Source organism: Mixophyes fleayi, chromosome 1 (genome assembly GCF_038048845.1).
Source record: "Mixophyes fleayi isolate aMixFle1 chromosome 1, aMixFle1.hap1, whole genome shotgun sequence".
Taxonomy (NCBI): domain Eukaryota; kingdom Metazoa; phylum Chordata; class Amphibia; order Anura; family Limnodynastidae; genus Mixophyes; species Mixophyes fleayi.
This window is the reverse complement of record NC_134402.1, coordinates 363,072,269-363,093,149: the sequence shown is the minus strand read 5'-3', so window position 1 is coordinate 363,093,149 and position 20,881 is coordinate 363,072,269. Positions and strand designations below refer to the sequence as shown.

Below are 20,881 nucleotides of genomic sequence, written 5' to 3'. Positions count from 1 at the left end.
GTTGGATATATTGTGAGAATGTGAGGCTGTAGAATTATGATAATCACATACAAGTTGATAGTGTTTAATTTTTAATAGTGAACAACCAGATCTATGCCTCACTTGACTGTGGCCAACTTAGCCAGTTTAAATTTTTTTGTGGGCTGAGGGGGTCAATGGCCATGGCTATAGACATAGGCAGATATAATAATCGCCAACCAGATTTTCCCCATTTGTATTGTCTGCCAAAATTGTTGCATAGAATTTGCGTATTAATGTGTAGTTTTATACCATATCTTTTATATAGAACACCTTAATACAGCAACAGCCATGGGCATAATTTGTGTACATTGTTATGTTGATACTTTGCGGTTACCAAGTCATCTCTAAACTCCTCAGCCTTTATAGTAAAAGAAATGTCAATCTTAAGTCAACATGTTAGTGTTATTTGCTATGTTGTATATATCTCACTATTGCTGTTTCAACTGTAAAATCATAGTACTAAATTCTAGAGGTTAGGCATCAATTATGATTGAACATAATTGGATTTTGGAAAGCAGTTGAATAACAAAACACAGACAGACTATCTTGTTCCTCAGCCCCCATGGGGTCTGTTCATGTGGGTTGCATCCAGTAAATATGTTCAAACAAGGAGTAATAACAAGACACTGTTGACAGTGCAAATCCTGTGCATCCAGGAATATTTTCCACTACATGTGAGGATTATATAGAACAATGGGCAACTCAGCTCTCTGGTTTTAAATGTCATCTTCCTAATGTGTGATGATAATCCATGTTCTGGTATCATAGAGGACTGCACTAGCCACCTGGCTCCCATTACATCTTCAAGAGGAATAGCTGACTCTCTGACTACTTCAATTATTTCACTTACAAGAAAACCCTCTTAGTTTAATGAGTGTTTCAACACATTCTTTCCAGCCTCATTAGCAGTAAGAATAAAAGTGGAGGATTGTCAACAGGTAAACCTCACAGCGGCGTGGAAGAAAAAATAATCATTCATTTAGTTTCATTCTTAATATCAAATTGCACACAGATATTTATGCTTGTTGATATGTGGGGGGATTAAGTTAGGTAACAGATTTATAATTTTTCTTGTCTGCTGGTTTCCTAAGTTAATGAGGACTGTTTGGTTTCACTCCACACCCATAAAACTCTGGTTGGATGTCAAAGTTAATTAATTTCAATGATGATAGGATAAAGGAGGGACATTAAGCAATACATTTCTCCCCACCATCCTGCCAGAGCTCAGGCTGTATCTGTTGGCTCCTTACATATTTATAGTGTATTTCCATCTCCTATTTGGAGTGAGAGAAGGGTGGAGAGTAAATAAGAGGGAGGGAGGAAGGAAAGGGGTGGGAGAGACAGTTACTTCTATTCCCCATTGTTCATACTCAAGAGGAGAGCAGACATTAAAAACTCTTTCTGGAGAAGGGAAAGGGAAGCTTGTTGGAGGTGAGTACCTCTACTATCACTTGTTTTATGTTACACAAGTATGATCTGGAACTCTGAAGGCATCTAAAGGGGTCACTGCACTGTTCGTCCCCACACTGCACAGGTAAGTGTGCTAGGTTTTATTTTCATGCGGAGGTGTAGAGAAGAAGTTACAGAATTACATGACTCTACAACATTTTAAGGCTGTTACTGATTTCCATTGAGCGTCTTGTCTCTAGAATAAGACCTTGACACTCTTAAGAGAGAATCTGCACTTCGGGCATGCTTAGTGAACATTTCCTCCAGAAGTGAACGATTGCTCTACGTGGATGTGTTATGTAAATACACCGGGGGTGAAGAAATGTATTGGCTTAAACTTCATTTTTCACCAGAGCACATTGTGAGAGTGACCACGCTTGTAGGGTTAGAGAAGGCTGTAATAACATAGGTTTCTTTCTATTACAAAAACCTGCTACACTGCATCCACTCTATATGCTAATGTTCCAATGACACTTATTTGATAAATAGAAGTGGAAAATTAGGCAACTACTAAGTTGCAGAAGATTTAATAGTTTCTCTATTACGGAGCATATCATCAAACCCAGAACTTTATGTCACTGAGTAAAGTCGTGAAGCTAGATCAATGTTTTACACGTTGTGTGGTGGTGATCGAAATAGTAAACGGCTTTATGTTGACATTGTCTATCAGTGTATGGGGTATCATTTATGAAATACATGGTTCTTTATAGTTAATTTCGCCTTAACCACGTGGACCGGCGATGTAGTACAACCACACTAAGCTTTCTGACAGCGAGGGGGCATTGGCAATCTAGAACCTGTGCCTTTCAGGGGATTACAGTACTTGGCTCGAATAATGCAAATTCACATCTCTATCCGACAGCATTAAATAATGCCTTGAAGCCCAGATGTTTAAGGATAAGCCTACGCGATGACAGCAGTTAGCTATATACATATTTTACTGGTTGATATTGTCTGAAAACCAAATAAAGAACTTGGATGCACAATAGTACTACAAAAAGTTAAACTACACTGGAATATGAGAGTCGACTCTATAACACGTCTTTTACATTTACTTTATCTCGCTGAAAAATAATCCACCGTTCCTCCAATTCAACTTCATCTTGCTTTGGCTGGGAACTAGGGAAAAAGCATTATTGAAGGGTTTGTCCTATTCTAATACCTTTTACTCATGCAAGAGAGGGTAGGGCATGGGAAATAGGTTACCTACCTCTACCATGTGCAGTAAAAAAACAAAAAACGATTACCTGCCCAGTCAGTTGACTCTTAGTTGTATTATGTCGCTTGTATCCATAGCGTTCGTGCTATGTTTAGCTATCCAATTGCGTGTTTGTGGGTATGTATGAAGACGAACACAGTTAAATACTGGCAGGCAGTTTTCAATCTGGCACAGTGTAAAGCAGAGGATATGCTAATGATTTTCTAAGGCTGTGTTAAAATATGACAACCCTTATGTTCAGTATGTGATTGATAAAAGAGACAAGGCTGATCGTGAATCCGTTTTATGTTCCGTTTTAGTAACCAATATAAACCCCATTCACAAATGTACAAATGGAATAGACTTATATTACTCATATCTCGCCTTACAAATCCCTAAACTCTCAATGAAATCAGTTTGTGTTTGTTTGGTTTAATGGATATGTCTGTAAATTAGAGCGACACAGTTGTATTCCGAGGTGCAGCACAAAATGCACCATTAGTCTAAATGAATAGAAACAGGTACTATGTGTTTTTAATTAGTTTCAGGGCACATGGCATGTATTTGTAAACACAAGGGAAAGTTTGTTATCAACATATAACCATGCAGCGGCAGAACAGGCCAATTGGTGTCTTTCACTCTATACCAAAGTTTAGATTATTTTCTATATGTGCCATGTATAAGTCAAATCGCTGGGCAGTCCAATGTGTGACAGCAATCTCCATGTTATATCACATCTTTACAAGAGTCAGTGCAATGGGCTCAATTCGTATTTCTCTCCCAAAATAGGTGGATCACCCGCCTTACAACTATTTACTCCGCGTAAATTACGTTCCCATAAGTCTTTTTACTGGTAGTCCAAAGCTTTTATAACATATAATATCTAGATATGGCGCTGTGGAAGTTATATAGAATGGGCACTATCTACTGTGGTAGAAAGTATGAAGTTGGTGGAAGCTCAATACTCCATTAACAATTCACAGCTGGGGTAAATTATGTGGTGTTAGTAATCTACAGCATTTGCTCAACAGGAGATAATGTGATTAACACACGGTGTAAAGCCCCTCATCAATTCATTCTTGGCATACTCATACTAGATATAGGTTGAGAAGTAATCTGGAGATTGCCCGGAATGTGTGTGAGCGCTACTAGATAATGGTAGCGCTTCTAGATACTGTTAGACGCACAGACGCTGTTGCATTCTCTCAACTCCTCGCAAAGCTGTGCATGAATGGTCGATTGCTAGCTATGCAGCCAGGGAAAACATGTTATGTGTGCAAATATGTGCATGTTCTTAAAAAATAATTTGAGGATAGACTCAGACAGACTGACGTTTCCAGTCTTCAGGGGGTCTTACTTACTGTTCTGTCCGTGCACACGTTAATAGTGTAATTATTGATCTAAATCATAGGTAATCTGTGGTTTCCATCTGTTGAAAGTGCAAGTCCCAATCTCACAGCCCCTGGCCAGTATAATATGTTGGGATTTGTAGTTCCACAAAAGTGAGAGACCCACGTGTGCCTGAATCTCGATCTAAATCTTGTGACTGTGTTACATAGTCAGTAAGGAAGACTAGTTAAAAAATACAATAATTAAAGCCCCTCATGCACATCACTAGTATCGTGATATATTTCGTGCAGAATCAGCAGAAATGTGTAGGTGTAAGATGGACATAAGGGCATGTATTGGTTTATAGAGAAGATTCAAGCCCATCTTTTAGAAATGACATTAGAACGTAAATGTTTTTTTTACAGCAATGTATATAGATCATTGGCAATTGAGTGTTATACTATGAATGCGCAGAAGTATATTTGTATGCAAAGAGCAGGCGCAGGAGGTATATAACAGGAGCAAGTTGCAAGTAGTCTTGGATTTCAAGTGAAGGAGCTAGAGATTCAACCTAGTTTAGAGTGTGCTGTGTTCAGTGCTGAACAGACAGCTCCACTGTGCAGCAGCGCCTAGTTCTCTACAGGCTCTCAGTTACTGAGCGCTCTCCAAGGTGCTGAAGGGAATCTTGCTGGATTTGAAACGCCGCTCCGAGATACAGTATGCTCAGACTGCCGTGGGGAGGAAAGCACACGCGGGGTATGTAATCTATTTCCAAGCTGCGGGCTGCCATCTGTTCCTATTTGTTGTTATCATGCTATTCATTGAAGGTGATACCCATGCTAAAAGTTTCTTATAATGACATTGTATATTCAGACTACATATTTGAGTTTTGACATCTTGACTTTTTACAGAAGACACACATTGAAGGATTTGACACAATAGCACAATCCATTGATATGTAAGCTCTATAAAGCTCATAACATGTATGTAAAAATACATTTGTCTTAGGAATGACACATGACACATCATCTAAAGTGTAATTGTACCCATAAGCCTGAAGTACTTTTGGTGAACTTGGGAGCATCATGCTACCTCCAGGCGTTTTTTGAAGGTAGAGCTTCACAGACATCGTGGTAGGTGTAGCTGATGTGTTTCGTTTGTTTCTCTTATGCTTTGAGTTGTAGAACTTGGAATTTGAAGACAGCTGTCATTTATTGTATAATAACGTGGGCTTAGTGTAAATATGGAATATGATAACAACTAATTATTTTTCATGTTGAACACAACACTGACATTTGTAAAGCCTATTAATACTTTATCCAAACTGAAAACCTGCATTCCAGTTTAGGACAAAGGAATTTTTTTATTTTTTGTGTTTCCAGACCTTGTCAGTACCCATAGGGGGAATGGATTGAGAAAACTAGAGCTATGCTGAGTAGCCTTTCCCTAAACACTTAAATATATCACTTTTTGTGTTGCTCAATGTGGCCTGTTTGCTAAACTCTGTTTGCTATAACTGATGAAATAGGTCTTGTACATTACCTCTGAATACTTTGAATATGTAAACAAAATAATGTACAAATTAGTTCACCTATTAAAAAGTCACAGTGTGGCAAATCATTATAACAACTACAGTAACACATCACATGATATTTAGGGGGCTGAAGCCATCTGTAAAGTGTATATATTTGCAGTGACAACAACAAATATAATCCGAGCAATGTGCGGGAGAATGTCCCATTAATAAAATGCTTGAGATACTCCATTTACAATTTCCAACCCGGAACTCAAAGGCTGTCAAATTTTAAGCCTCTAAAATAATGTTAACTGTAACTGTAAGGCACTTACACAATTATTGCCAGGTTTGTAATCACAACTTGGACCTGTTTATATGGTTCTTCATATATGGTTCTTCATTTGCACCCTCTTTGAGTTTTTTTCAACATGTTGTCAACCAAATCCCATGTGTATATAAAGAGAGGAGTCTTTCACATTCCTGGGCTTGGATTATGGAACAATAACTTTACTCTCTGGGCAGTTCATTATCTCTTCCTGATGTGTTCGAAAGCCAAATTTAAATACAACCGAAAATGATTTCCTATGTTTCAGCTTTGATACTGATATAACCTGAGGGAATATTTTTATAACAGCATTTTTTCTGAGATCGTTGTACATACTCGCACAAGTACATAGCACAGCACAAGCCATCTGACAAGGAAAATGCAATGCATTGTAATAACCCCAGCTCTGGTCTGTGGCACCTGTTCTAGACAGAAGATAGTGTACTTCAAATTGTTATGTGAACAATGCGCCTCGGATAGCAAGTCAATATCTTGTATGCAAAATGTAGGAAATAGTGCAGAAACAAGAAAATCTATAAATATATCCAGATGCCATTACTAGGACCAATCGAATATCCATCACAGGGGATGAATAAACATTTGCAAGGCAGGTTTACATGTTGGGCATTGTATTTTATAGTTTACTTTTCTTATAGTTATAGTTTACTTCTCTTACATAACACCTTTTCTTTAAATAAAATGTTCCTTGGCTTTTGTACAATGCAATGCAGAATATATATATATATATATATATATATATATATATATATTGACTATATGTGCTGCACACAGTTCATTTCCTTAGTGAAACTTGGCATCAGTTTGTGATGTGGCCATCCTAATTGTGCAGCAGGCAAACTTGAGCAGATTCCTGAGAACTGAGAATTCAGGGTTTCGTAAGTGCCAACATACCCCAATTTACACTGTGCTCACTTCTGCCACATAAGCACAGCAGACTAGAAATTTGCCTTTTTCTGTTCCAGACACCTGGTAACCAGAAAATCTATGCAATAGGTTGACACATTTTATTGTCATTCTTAGAGTCTCCTGAAAATTTCCCTTTCAGATGAGCAAATTTTCCTCTCTACTCAGCTAAATGTCAGCAGGAAACACATATATATAGCATGCACAAATATATATCATGCCGAATACTGTATGTGTTGTTCTCCAGGCAATAGTTTCTGGTGTTCATATTTAATCTAAGCTGTAGGAGATAGAGTAGAATGTGCATTTACATTAAACATAGAGCAGACCCTTTGCTTAGTTACCAATAAAACATGTTGTTTTTTTATTTGCCACAGAATGTTGTCTTTTTTGTTACCAAGAATAAAATTAGCAACATGAGTCATCCAGTTCCATGTAAACTAGTGGTAAATTGCTACTGGATCTCAGAATTATTTTGCTCTCTGACTTGTTGCATTGTGTCAGCCACAGCTACATGAAAATGAACAAGCATTGTCAGAATATAATGTTACCAAAATAGAGTATTGAGAAGGATATGGGTAGTGAATTAGCGAATTAAATGATTATGGCACTGGGTCACCTCTGACACAATTACTAGAGAGTGCCACAAACTGCTAATCTAATTTTTGCTATAGAGAGTCATGTTTGTTCTGTAAAAAAATGCCCAGGTACTTGTAAAAAGTTATGTCTATTAATGTTTAACTACGTAAATTATGGTACGGCCACTCCAGCACTATGTCAAGAGTTCCTCAAAGGGAGACTTACTTTGTGTCACCCGCTTCAGTGGGTGACTTTTAAAAATCTTCAAAGTAGTGTTGTCAAAGCCCTACTGCTACTCCAGTCCAGGATAACACTGACTCAGTATCCACTGACACATTAGTGTAGTTTAAGTAGCATGGAAAGCGGTGGAGAGAAGGAGAAAAACTCTTTAACACATCAAGTGCAAATTTAAATAATATGATAAATTGAAACTCCTAATTTCAACAGTTATTTAGCTTCCAGCAGAGCTTACATCAGTCCACATGGACATTAGTGATACAGTAACTTAAATGTCTTCAGAAATTGTAAGTGCAATTTTAACGTTCATTTATCATATTGTTTAATTTTGCGTTAAATCTCTTGGAGGTTTTTGTCTTCTATCCAGAACTCTCCGTACTGTTTAAATCTCTAGCTGACCTAGTAGAAAGCCCTGGGACATGTAGTTCAGCAGCAACAAGAATGCTGTAGCTTGCTTATGCTGTGGATTACTTACCAGTATATTTAGTAGCGGTAGTAGTAGGAGTCACCAATAGCTAACTGTTAACTTGCTAGGTTGACAAACTACTCTGGAGAAATAGACACTGAATCCCATTTGGTAGATCCGTAATGTAGAGCCTGGGGCAAGAAGGAAAACTCATGCCACCTAGCACTTAAGTGCAACCAAATGTACCCAAAATATTCATTATCCTGAGCCCCCCTTCAGCTATGGATGCTGGGAGGTAGCCCCTCTTGAACAGCCCTAACTATGGTTATGCCATTTCGAGCTGGTAAAAATCCCTGAATTGTCACAAAAAGCCTAGAATCGGGTAATACTAATAAATATGACCACTCAAGAATAATTTAGTTAAATGATATATTCATTGATTCCATCTTATAATAATATGATTTGCAAACATTGTTTTCATTCTTCTGCTGCCTTATGGTTTAAAAGCAGTATTTAAAGTTGGTCTGCTGTGCCGAGGGTTAAGTGTTTCTGCAGAGACCTGCAACATTCAGTCCATCTCTCCCGGTCTTTCATTAAAATGGTTGGAACTTATGTATATAGAAGCACTCAATAATCTTGCACAGAGGCCCACTAATTAATTAAAACTCCCTTGTATCCTTTTAAGATATGAATTAAAAAATAGAAGTATACATCAGCATTCATTTTTCTGGTCTTCACAGAAATAGCTACAGTAGTTTAGACCTTGGTGTACACTAGGGCTTAGCATGAAGAACTAGATCTCTGATTTCTTTGCCAGTACACGGTCCAAAAAATATACCTGGCTTCAATAGGTGCTTAAATGTATCAGCCTTCTCAGATTTAATATAATTTGCTGCTTAATGAGTGCTTTACTTCAGGGAGTTCAAACACAGGGAGTATAGGATCAGGATATGGGGCACACAGTTGACCGGGTGCCTGGCCATGACAGATCACCCCCACCTCCAAGCCCCCATCTTCCCTATGACACCCTTGCAGATGTCCTCATGCTGAACAGCACATGCTCAGAAAAGACCTCCGCTCTGCTCTAAATTGTTGCCAAATAGTTGGAAGCACACAATTCCCAAGAATATGAGTGTAGGCTGTGGCATTAAGATTTCCCTTTACATGAAAAACAGTCCAGACCATTATTCATTCTCCACCAAATTTAACAGCTGACAGTACGCATTTGGGTAGGAAACATTCTCCCGGCAACCGCCAAACCCAGATTCGTCCGTCGGACTGGCAGATGGTGAAGCGTGATTTTCCACTCCAAAGAATGCATTTCCACTGATCCAGAATGGAAGTGTGCTTTATACCACTCCAGCTGATGTTTGGCATTGCACATGGTGATCTGAGGCTTGTGTGCGGCTGCTTGGCCATGGACACCCAATCCTGACATACAGTTCTTATACTGATGTTGCTTTCAGAGACAGTTTGGGACTTGGTAGTGAGTGTTGTAACCCATTCTGTGAGCTTGTGTCACCTACTGCTTATCAGTCAAGCTGTTAGACATTTCCACTTCACAATAATCATTTGACCATGTCACATTGAAAGTCAGTAAGCTTTTAAATATGACCCATTCTACTGCTAATGTTTGACTATAGAGATTGCATGGCTGTGAACTTGATTCTCTACAGCTGTTAACAATGGGTGTGGCTGAAATGGCCAAATACACTAATTAGAAGGGATGTCCACATACTTTTGAGTACAAGTCTCTTTCACCACACTCAATCACATAATGTACTGTGCTTGTTGAATATGCATCATTTTTCTATTGTCAGATCGTTAATCATTCCATCATTAATGCAAAGATCAGGGAGGAAATTTGACACCCCTCTTTGGTGCTATTGTTTGTTTGTAATGCAGCAGATTAGAACCACATCAGTCAAAACTGAGATTTAGGGATTATAGTGTAAGGTGGCGGTTCCCAAAGTGTGCGCCGCGGCTCCCAGGGGCGCTGCGGCGCTGTCACAGGGGTGCCGCCGAGGCCAGGAAATGAAAAAAAGAATACTTACCAAACCGGCAGCACCCAGGACCCAGCATCCTCTTCCCTCCTCACTGAATGTCGGGTGTGACGTCATCACGTCCGACATTTAGTTAGAAGCGACAGGAGAGAGCTGGATGCTGGGTCCCGGGCGCCTCCAGATTGGTAAGAAAACAGAAGAAAAGATAGAAGAAATAAAACCAAGTATGGTATGTAAAGAAAGGTGAGGGGAAATGGTGATAGGAAAAAGCAATGGAGAAGCAAAAGAATGAAGGAGGGGGCAGAGTGAGGATGAAGATGGGCAAAGTGTGTGGATGAAGAGGGGCAAAGTGTGTGGATGAAGAGGGGCAGAGTGAGGATGAAGAGGGGCAGAGTGAGGATGAAGAGGGGCAGAGTGAGGATGAAGGGGAGCCAGAGTGTGTGGATGAAGGGGGCGCAGATTGTGTGGATGAAGGGGGCGCATATTGTGTGGATGAAGGGGGTGCAGATTGTGGATGAAGAGGGCGCAGAGTGTGTGGATGAAGGGGGCGCAGAGTGTGTGGATGAAGGAGGGCGCAGAGTGTGTGGATGAAGGAGGGCGCAGAGTGTGTGGATGAAGGAGGGCGCAGAGTGTGCGGATGAAGGAGGGCACAGAGTGTGTGAATGAAGGAGGGCACAGAGTGTGTGGATGAAGGCGGCGCAGAGTGTGTGGATGAAGGGGGCACACAGTGTGTGTGTGTGTGTGTATGTGTGTGTGGATGAAGGGGGCTCAGAGTGTGTGTGTGGATGAAGGGGGCACACAGTGTGTGTGTGGATGAAGGAGGGCACAGAGTGTGTGGATGAAGGAGGGCACAGAGTGTGTGAATGAATGAGGGCACAGAGTGTGTGGATGAAGGGGGCGCAGAGTGTGTGGATGAAGGGGGCGCAGAGTGTGTGGATGAAGGAGGCACACAGTGTGTGTGTGTGTGTGTGTGTGTGGATGAAGGGGGCACACAGTGTGTGTGTGTGTGTGTGTGTGTGTGTGTGTGTGTGTGTGGATGAAGGAGGGCACAGAGTGTGTGGATGAAGGAGGGCACAGAGTGTGTGGATGAAGGAGGGCACAGAGTGTGTGAATGAAGGAGGGCACAGAGTGTGTGAATGAAGGAGGGCGCAGAGTGTGTGAATAAAGGAGGGCGCAGAGTGTGTGAATGAAGGAGGGGGCAGAGTGTGTGAATGAAGGGGGCACAGAGTGTGTGGGTGAAGGGGGCGCAGAGTGTGTGGATGAAGGGGGCGCAGAGTGTGTGGATGAAGGAGGGCGCAGAGTGTGTGGATGAAGGAGGGCGCAGTGTGTGGATGAAGGAGGGCACAGAGTGTGTGAATGAAGGAGGGCACAGAGTGTGTGGATGAAGGGGGCGCAGAGTGTGTGGATGAAGGGGGCACACAGTGTGTGTGTGTGTGTGTGTGTGTGTATGTGTGTGTGGATGAAGGGGGCTCAGAGTGTGTGTGTGGATGAAGGGGGCACACAGTGTGTGTGTGGATGAAGGAGGGCACAGAGTGTGTGGATGAAGGAGGGCACAGAGTGTGTGAATGAATGAGGGCACAGAGTGTGTGGATGAAGGGGGCGCAGAGTGTGTGGATGAAGGGGGCGCAGAGTGTGTGGATGAAGGAGGCACACAGTGTGTGTGTGTGTGTGTGTGTGTGTGTGTGTGGATGAAGGGGGCACACAGTGTGTGTGTCTGTGTGTGTGGATGAAGGAGGGCACAGAGTGTGTGAATGAAGGAGGGCACAGAGTGTGTGAATGAAGGAGGGCGCAGAGTGTGTGAATAAAGGAGGGCGCAGAGTGTGTGAATGAAGGAGGGGGCAGAGTGTGTGAATGAAGGGGGCACAGAGTGTGTGGGTGAAGGGGGCGCAGAGTGTGTGGATGAAGGGGGCGCAGAGGGTGTGGATGAAGGGGGCGCAGAGTGTGTGGATAAAGGAGGCACACAGTGTGTGTGTGTGGATGAAGGGGCACACAGTGTGTGTGTGTGTGTGTGTGTGTGTGTGTGTGTGTGTGTGTGTGTATGAAGGGAGCACAGAGTGGGTGGATGAAGGAGGGTACAGAGTGTGTGTGTGGATGAAGGGGGCAAAGAGTGTGTGGATGAAGGGTGCACACAGTGTGTGTGAATGAAGGTGGCACACAGTGTGTGTGGATGAAGGGGCACACAGTGTGTGGATGAAGGGGCACAGAGTGTGTGGATGAAGGAGGGCACAGAGTGTGTGGATGAAGGAGGGAACAGAGTGTGTGGATGAAGGAGGGCACAGTGTGATCATGAATGGGTACATTGTGATGATTTTTGTACATGTTGTTTTACTTTGTTTGATCTTATTCCTCTTAATATTAGCTGTAAATATAGAAATATATTTGAAAAAAAATATATAAAAATATTCTTTTCCTTTGGATTTATGTGTTATTTGTGCAAACAATTTACTAAGTATTTCTGTCCTGACCTAAATACTTATTACGTTATTTTGACCCAAGTGCTTATAAAACAGGAGTGCTCAGAAATTAGTTTGGAGGGGTGCCTTGAAAAAAATATGGAGACTCTAAGGGTGCAGCGAACTGAAAATGTTTGGGAACCACTGGTATAAGGCATTGGTTCTATTAAGGAAATTGCCTCTCTGTCCCATATAATTTTTTTTTTTGCAGATTCAAAGTTGGCCCCTGAGAGCATAATACAGATTTATACATGGATGATGTTCTGGTCAGATTTTCTCCTCCCTTAATATACTGGAAAATTGATCGTACAGCAAAGTATCTAATTTTAAAATAAATTGATAAAACTGAGATATGGGATCTGAACATACCCCATCAGACCAACACATAGCTTGCAGTTAACTTCAACTTCTACTCCACTTAACAAAATAATATGACCAGTAATACGAGGTCAACTACTAACCCCTACTGTATATATTTGTATTGAGCTCTATTGCTGAACTATAACATTAAGTTCAATAACTTCTTGCTATGAGTTGTAGCCACAACATATACAACCAAAGGCAAGTGTAATGAGGAAATACAGGTACCTAGAACACTGAATAGCCTTATTAAAGTATAAATAGAAACTGTGGAAATACAATCTCCAACGTTGCATACATATAGTAGGAAAAGTAGCTCTTCAATACAAGACAGTGTGATTTATAGACTTCTTCGTCTGTATATATATATATATATATATATATATATATTATATATTTATATATGTGTGTGAAAATAAATAGATAGACAAAAAGATACAAATAGGCGCTATAACAAATTATCAGCAATACAATTCAAGTATCAAAGTCCAATAATATAAAGAAGTTCTTTAAAAACACTTCCCATGTGCGGGCGGCTGTCAATCCTCCATAGATCGGTGTAGTATGGAAAATAATCTAGAAATAAAGAGTAAATATTGTGCGCCTTGTCCTTTTTTACTCTTTATTTCTAGATATATATATATGAGTGTATGTATATATATATATATAGATATATATATATATATATATATATATATATATATATATATATATATATATATATAGGTATGTGTGTACATACATTTATATATATATATATATATATATATATATATATATATATATATATATATATTTATATAGCTGCTAATACATATTCAAAGAGTAGAGAGGGCACTCACCATTTGAAACAAATAGATTATTCCTTATTTTCAATCCAGTTTCTTTACATTGTAATGGACATTTCGGTCTCACATACAGACCTTTTTCAAGACAGATTTACATAGAACAGCAGACAAGACAAGCACAGACGTCTATTTTATGCTCATGGCTCACGTTAAAATTACCATACTAACAGTAATGATGTGCTCAACCCAATACTGTATGATACCATCATTATAAAGTCCAATTACACCTTATAACACTTCCTTAGTACAGGCCAGCTGCCTTTCTTCAAAGACTCGGATGGTACGTCTGATACAATAGTAATAATCTAAAGAAACAAGAGAAGATAAATAAAGGGTACCTGATAGTGTAGTAATATTAGAAATAATAGCCAATGCTAGCCATATGTTAGTAATATGTGTACCGGATATTAGTAATAGTAGGGCACATCTGTACAGAAATCCCCAGGTCTTCTGGAAAAGCTGTATAAGTAAACTCCGGTTGTGTTTGCCAGAAAAAACCTCAAGAAAGGATACCAAAGAAAGTGTAGTAATTTCAATGAAATGTAAGTGATTAGCGTTATTACACCAAAAGTGTACCAGATATGAGGAAATAATAGCCTATCTGTAGTACTACATCATATGGTCTTTCCATCTCTTGTACTGGAGACATACAGAGAAGCAATTATTTTTCTCATACCCTTAAAATAAATTCAGAGGCCAAAATAAAAAGATCACATTTACAACACATTTTTGAGGAGACTGTTTCAATCTGCACCTACGGCCAATTTGGATGAAGCTGAATTTCTGCTGGAATTCAAGTGAGTTACACTGAGACAAAGATGAATAGAATGTATTCAATGTTACATCAAGTGGTCGGGCCCCCCAGAGGAACAGGGACCTATGTGCCATGTAATCCATGTCATTCTCGCTCTCAGGTATTCATCCTAAACTCATCCAAAGCTCTAAATGTGAAACAGCCTGAGATCAGTAAGCAGCCAAATGTAACAAATGTTCTAGGTTAGATTTATTTAGCCATCCACAAGTTGCTCAAGAAGCTATGTGCTCTGTCCAACCCATAACGATGCATTTTGGGCATATCAAAATATTCAAAGTAATTAAATATTTATTAATATACAAATATATTAAATGTTCTTCTGGTATAATTTTGTTTTAACGTTTAAGCAAAGGCACATTTAACAAATAAGTTGTCAGTGTTGCTTGCCATAATACATTTTACTTTGCACATTTGTATTTGCTGCTGTTAGATCAGTTTCACTTATCACATATGAAACAGCAAAGTTATTTTAGATGAGACATTTCAGTGCTCCCTTTGAATTGCCACTGTTTAATCATAGCACTTTGTAAAACAGAGTAATCAAAACATAATACTTTTTCTTGATACCTTCATTGCTAGGAAAGATCTAGTACATTAATAGATAATTCAAAAATCTCCTCTTTCTCAAATCAACACATGCATTTAAAAATAAATACTTGGGAAACATAAAAGGCTTTGAATAAAAAACTAACAAGCAGAATAAAAATAACGTTTGCTTTGTTGCTTGAAAGAAGATATACAAAAAGCTGCCATTCTCCTTCATATAATATAAATAGAAGACATAGAACGTGGCATATGCAGACTGAAATATCTAATATGTGCAGATATTAACCTCTTGGCTGCCGTACAGCCTAAAAGCGCACTGTCATTTACCCAGTGCAAATGACCAAGTCTCAACCCAAAATCAGCTTTGGCTTCTATTTGTGGAAGTGTACCTAGATGTACAAAAAAAAGTCCTAAGGGTCAGGTAGCAAGTTGGTGGCGTTTCCAGAGGCACAGATGTTTACACAGCCTTAGTGAAGGAGTTAGCTTGGCATTACCAAGTTCGAAATAGGCACACCTATGGACCTAGATTTGTGGAGCAGTGTGAGACTACTGAAAAAGATAACGAGTTGGAGAGGGTGCATTTTTAGGAACTCTCTTTGCTGCAAGGAAAAGTGCCCAGCAATTTTCACTCTGCAAAAGCCCTTGTTAGAGGTCTGGTCTCATCCTCATAAATTAATGGGATGAACTTTGCACCCTCATATGGATTTTGGTGCAAAATCTAATTTCTAGGTGCAGTCAGAGCAATGTAATGAAAAGCTTCACACAAAAAAATAATGCAATAAAGGTGTCCGCTCACATCCGTGATCAAGTGCATAAATGAGGGTAAACCAAACAGTAAAACAGAAAAGTTTAATATAATGGAAGGGGTGGTTCTAAAATAATAGTAGTATTGTGTGCGGCGGGCGGGCTACCTAGGCACATCGGAGCAAAACTAAGCTGTTTAGTGGTACATAAATGAGGTCCTGTGTTTTTTTTCTTTGAGGCATCACCTTGCATAAAGTATAAATGTCATGGATCTCTGTACCCAGTAATGGAAATATAGACATGTGCGGCAGCTCCCTCGGTTTTTTTGTTTTTTTTCCGGTTTACCCCCTTAAAAATGCTCCGTGCGCCCCTGCGGTCTGTGGGGATTAATCATCTGTAATACTTCTCAATATGCTACAATGACTCCCTCTTGTGAGCATAGTAACCAGCCAGAACATGGGCAAAGAGCAGCTGATCTGGAAGGGGTGGTAGAAGGAGAAGCATTGCTGGATTACCAAACAATTTCTGTTATAGGGCCCAAGGATTATGTTTTACACTCCTATCTCTACCTGTTGATTCAATCTACTTAAATGTTACACAGAGCATCACATATTACTAAAAGTGAGTATGAAAAAGTATAATCCCTGATAAACATTAGGTCCTAGCACTGACAAACACACCCTGCATCTCCCAACTTCAGCTGATTCCTCACGGATGTTCACTTATACAATCCATCCTACTAGAACATATCACAAAATAACATATATAAATATATAACACAGAACCTTTGACTTCGCAAAAAAATACTTGGTACTAAAGGCTGGAGGGACAATTTTCTAAACCTGAATGTATGGATGTAAACATGTTGCATTGTTTTTGGTCAAGTTCTCATATTAAAATATTTGCATCTAACTTTACCCTTGATAATCTAATAACCTATGATCCTTAACTCCAGGATGGGCAATACTGAACCACACAGATTACAGCATAAATATTGCCCCAAGGGCGGAAGTCAAGCCTCCTGTATACTCTCCAGACACTGTCACTCTTCTCATTCTGTCCTTTAGCGTCAGAACGGGCTGGATTGAAACATCATTGCACAAAGAAAAATATAATGATATTCTGTTTGAGAAATATTCAGATTCTACCATTTTACATTGAAATAAACTGAAGCAATGCAGTCAAATTTATTTTAACATGTCACTAGGGTCAGAGTGACAACCCAATAGTAGGAATTGGCTCCTTCTTTCTTTATTTGTTTTCTCAAGTTGGCTTGGAGAAAGGGAGTGCTGTCAAAGTTGGGCCTGGAAAGCAAACAGAAATATGTTGCCGTCAGTTTAGTGTCCAGTACCACCCATGACCATTTAAACTATAGTACAGATATATTATTCACATGTCTGATATTATTAGGGCAAAAGACTACAACACAATATAGTGCCACTCAGTGGCCAAATCATCATGAAAAATAGCAGCAGAATAAGCAGTGATGGTCATTTATTAACATTGTGTCGCATTTAAAGCTATGAGCAAATCCAGCTTAAAGATGTAAATTTACATCTGGACAATCCAGGTTACAATACAAATGCAGTTTTATGTGTGCAGGGAAAACACTACCTACTTTTGCATGTAGCACACACATACTGAGGAGCTTTATTTTTACAATGCGACTTAACGTTCAGCTAGGATGGTTTTATCAAGGTGCCAAATTGTTTCTTCCAGGTGGATTTACTCGTAACTCCAAATTAGGCCCATTGTGTTCATGTGAGCAAACGGGGTGCTACTGGACTGAGAACTTTTTATTCATCACCCGTTTCTCACAGTTTAATGTACTTTTTAATCCTTGGCCCAGTCTAAGTATATACATCAGAGCATTGGTTTATTATGTGTATTATTATTTCATGTTATTAGGTACATTTTGCCCTTGCTATTATCTGCAATATTGTATGTATTGGAAATAGAAAGGATATTGCCATATTGTGTGAAAATAACAGGACAGCAGAAGTCATTTTGCTTGTGTTGTATAAGGTAATTACCATTTGTCTCAAATGTCCATTGTCATGAGGTGTGGCTTAGACCTGGATTGTAATCAGAACAATGTTTGAGTGACTTGACATAGCTAGCTGGCAGCCCACATTAATTAGCCAGGTCAACAGATAGTCTGAGAGGTAATTAAGTTACAACATCTAGATGATATGCAATGTGCCTCCACAGTAATAAACTAGCTGAAATGGCATTGGGAAATGTATTAACATGTATCAATATAAATGTTATTGTATCAAAATGTATCACAGACTCAGATTGTGTAATGTTGTAGATACAGTGTGTCAAATGTCTTGTTGTTTCACGCAAGCGTGAAGTGTCATTTCTTGATGTTATATTGTAACCCTTTGTCTAGTGCCATGGTTCCCAAAGTGTGCGCCTGTCACAGGGGTGCCACGGTCAGGTAGAGAAAAAAAATAAAACAAAAAAAACTTACCAATCCAGTGCCCAGGACCCAGCATCCTTCCTTCTCACTTCTCACTGAATGTTGGGCGTGACGTCTTCATGCCCGACATTCAGTGCTGGGTCCCGGGTGCCGCCGGATTGGTACATTTTTTTTTTTTAGGTTTTTTTTTCCTCTTCCTGGTCCCCGGGATGCAGAGGGGGCAGAGTGAGAGGATGATGCAGAGGGGGCAGAGTGAGAGGATGATGCAGAGGGGGCAGAGTGAGAGGATGATGCAGAGGGGGCAGAGTGAGTGGAGATGAAAGAGGGCACAGAGTGTGTGGAGATGAAGGAGGGCATAGAGTGTGTAGAGATGAAGGAGGGCACAGAGTGTGTGGAGCTGAAGGAGGGCACAGAGTGTGTGGTGCTGAAGGAGGGCACAGAGTGTGTGGATGGAGGGGGCACAGTGTGTGGATGAAGGGGGCACAGTGTGTGTTAGCTGTAAATTATTCTTTGACAGAAATATAATTGAAAAAAATATATAAAAATATTCTTTTCCCTTGGATTTATGTATTATTTTTGCATAAAACTAAATAAGTATTTCTGTCCTGACCTAAATACTTATTATGTTTTTTTGACCCAACTACTTATAAAACGGGACTGCTTGGTAATGATTTTGGAGGGGTGCCTTGAAACAATTATGGAGACTCTAAGGGTGCCGCGAACTGCTAAAGTTTGGGAACCACTGGTTTAGTGTATTCAGCCAAAGAGCTAATTGAGTCAAGCCATTCCATTGTATAATCAAGGTAAAAGAGACAGTATGTCTAACAGTTAAAGTATCCACTGATAGACCCCTGCTGAAAGGGGGAAGATTGAGACATTTGATCCTACTCCCTGTGTATACTGCCAAGAATATAAGTCATAGCAGAATGCCAAGAAAGCTATTCTAGCTTGGAGGATCCTGGTGTACAAGACATCTGCAAAAAAAACTCTGGTCAGGCATTGCAGTGCCGCTGGAGGAAACGCTACCAGGACAGGGTCTGTGTGACCCAGTAACCCAAGCTGGGTGACATAGTAACTGTCTAGATAAACGGTAGTGGTAATATTGCAGGAGGACAAGACTCTGAAAGAGACTGAGATTATTATTTTGGAGTGCTGATTGCAAGAGGCTGCTGGAGGATACATGCTACCATTTACCCTGTATCTTGTGAACGTCTTGTGGTGTTGTGCTGTCATAATAAAGCCTTATTTTGGATATACTTTGGTCTACCCGAGTGAGTTGAATCCCACAGAGGGTAACTGCCACCCCAGCTAAGGGTGGTATCATCACTGTTCAAATTTGCACTGCAGCAAGCAAACAGTAACTAGGTTTCATTGTCTAACTTGCACTAGAATGAATACAAGCTAATTGCTGCTTGGTGTCTACAGAGTTAGGGCAAATTTGGACCTCAACATAACATCAGTGAATAACCTTTAGCATCTGAATAACAAACAAAAAATGTCTTGGACCCATGACTATATTTTAAAGTGCGTACCTAACATCCCAACACAATAACAATGTCCTTAGTAATCGAACACTTATTCATGAACTACATGCACATTCCATTTTATATTCCTTTTTAAAATCTTCTGTCTGTGTTTGGCATAAGAGTGGTCTCCCATGGGCACGTTAAACGCTAGTGTGCACAGCACTCAAACGTTCCCATGGTAACAGGTTGAGGTGAAAGGGGAATGTTCTTCCCCTGTTACACATCAGCCATTAAGCTCAGAAAAAAAATGATATGCAGCATAATCAGATAATAATCATTTCCATGTAACAGAGGAGGAGCGTTCCTCCTTCTCTTCCACCACTGGAGTGATAGAGCACTATCAACACTAGCAGTTTTATACATAGAAAAATGCTTGCATTTAAAGTGCCTGAGTGTGACAGCACATTAAGATGATTTAGAGAATTATAGCCAGAGTTCTGCTATTCAATTGGCACACATGTATGGAGTAAGAACAGACACTCAACAATATATCCAACAAGCGAGCAGAAAGGCTCAGTGGTACTGTCTACTGTATGTACACACTTAATAAGAATATACATTGTCAATTACAAAGAGCATAGAATATAAAACATACAAAAAGCAATGGTGTAGCCAGACAAAATGGGAAATGTGGAAAAAGTGCTGGAATATACCAGGAGAAGGCTTGTTAGCAACAGGGACAGTGAAGGGGGCTGGCAGAAGGGGCTGCACGTGCATGTTTATAAGTAATGTGCACCTACATTTGGGAACATTTGTGATGGAACAGCAGTTCCCAAGGAAGTTAAGTAGAGTGAAGGTCTTCCTAGCAAAGTATGGATTTGGCACACTGGAGCAGAAACAAGATTAGTTTATGGAACAAGATTATTGACATATACTAAAGGGATGGGGAGGGTGAATTTTCGGGTCTTTCCTTCCCATGCGACCATTTGTACCACACAAAATTAGTTCCATTTTGAACCAGCTCAGAGCTGGCAGAGATTGGGTCTCCCCATATATTGGGTCTCCCCATATATTGCATTTTATCGGAGAAGAACATTTCCAGGGAGAGAAGGTGCTGTGTGTGGAGGGAGAAGAAAACACATAACATTGTGTTGCAGCAAGGCACACTTTCTGGGTTACATGAAAAATCATTGTGCACAATAAAAATCTGTCCTCGGCATGCAGTAATGAAGCGTAGA

At 39.9% G+C, this 20,881-nt stretch overlaps 1 protein-coding gene across 5 annotated transcripts in view; it reads left to right on the top strand.

Annotated features, from left to right (window-relative positions):
* Positions 1-20,881, top strand: part of NOS1 (nitric oxide synthase 1) — a 136,186-nt gene that overhangs the window by 45,521 nt on the left and 69,784 nt on the right. For 2 of the 5 annotated variants that reach the window (XM_075178518.1, XM_075178523.1), the window contains exon 1: positions 1,346-1,452. The exons of 1 other annotated variant lie outside the window; for it this stretch is intronic. The gene's annotated coding sequence lies outside the window, so the exon portion shown is untranslated. 2 more of the 5 variants (XM_075178520.1, XM_075178522.1) reach the window with 2 other exon arrangements.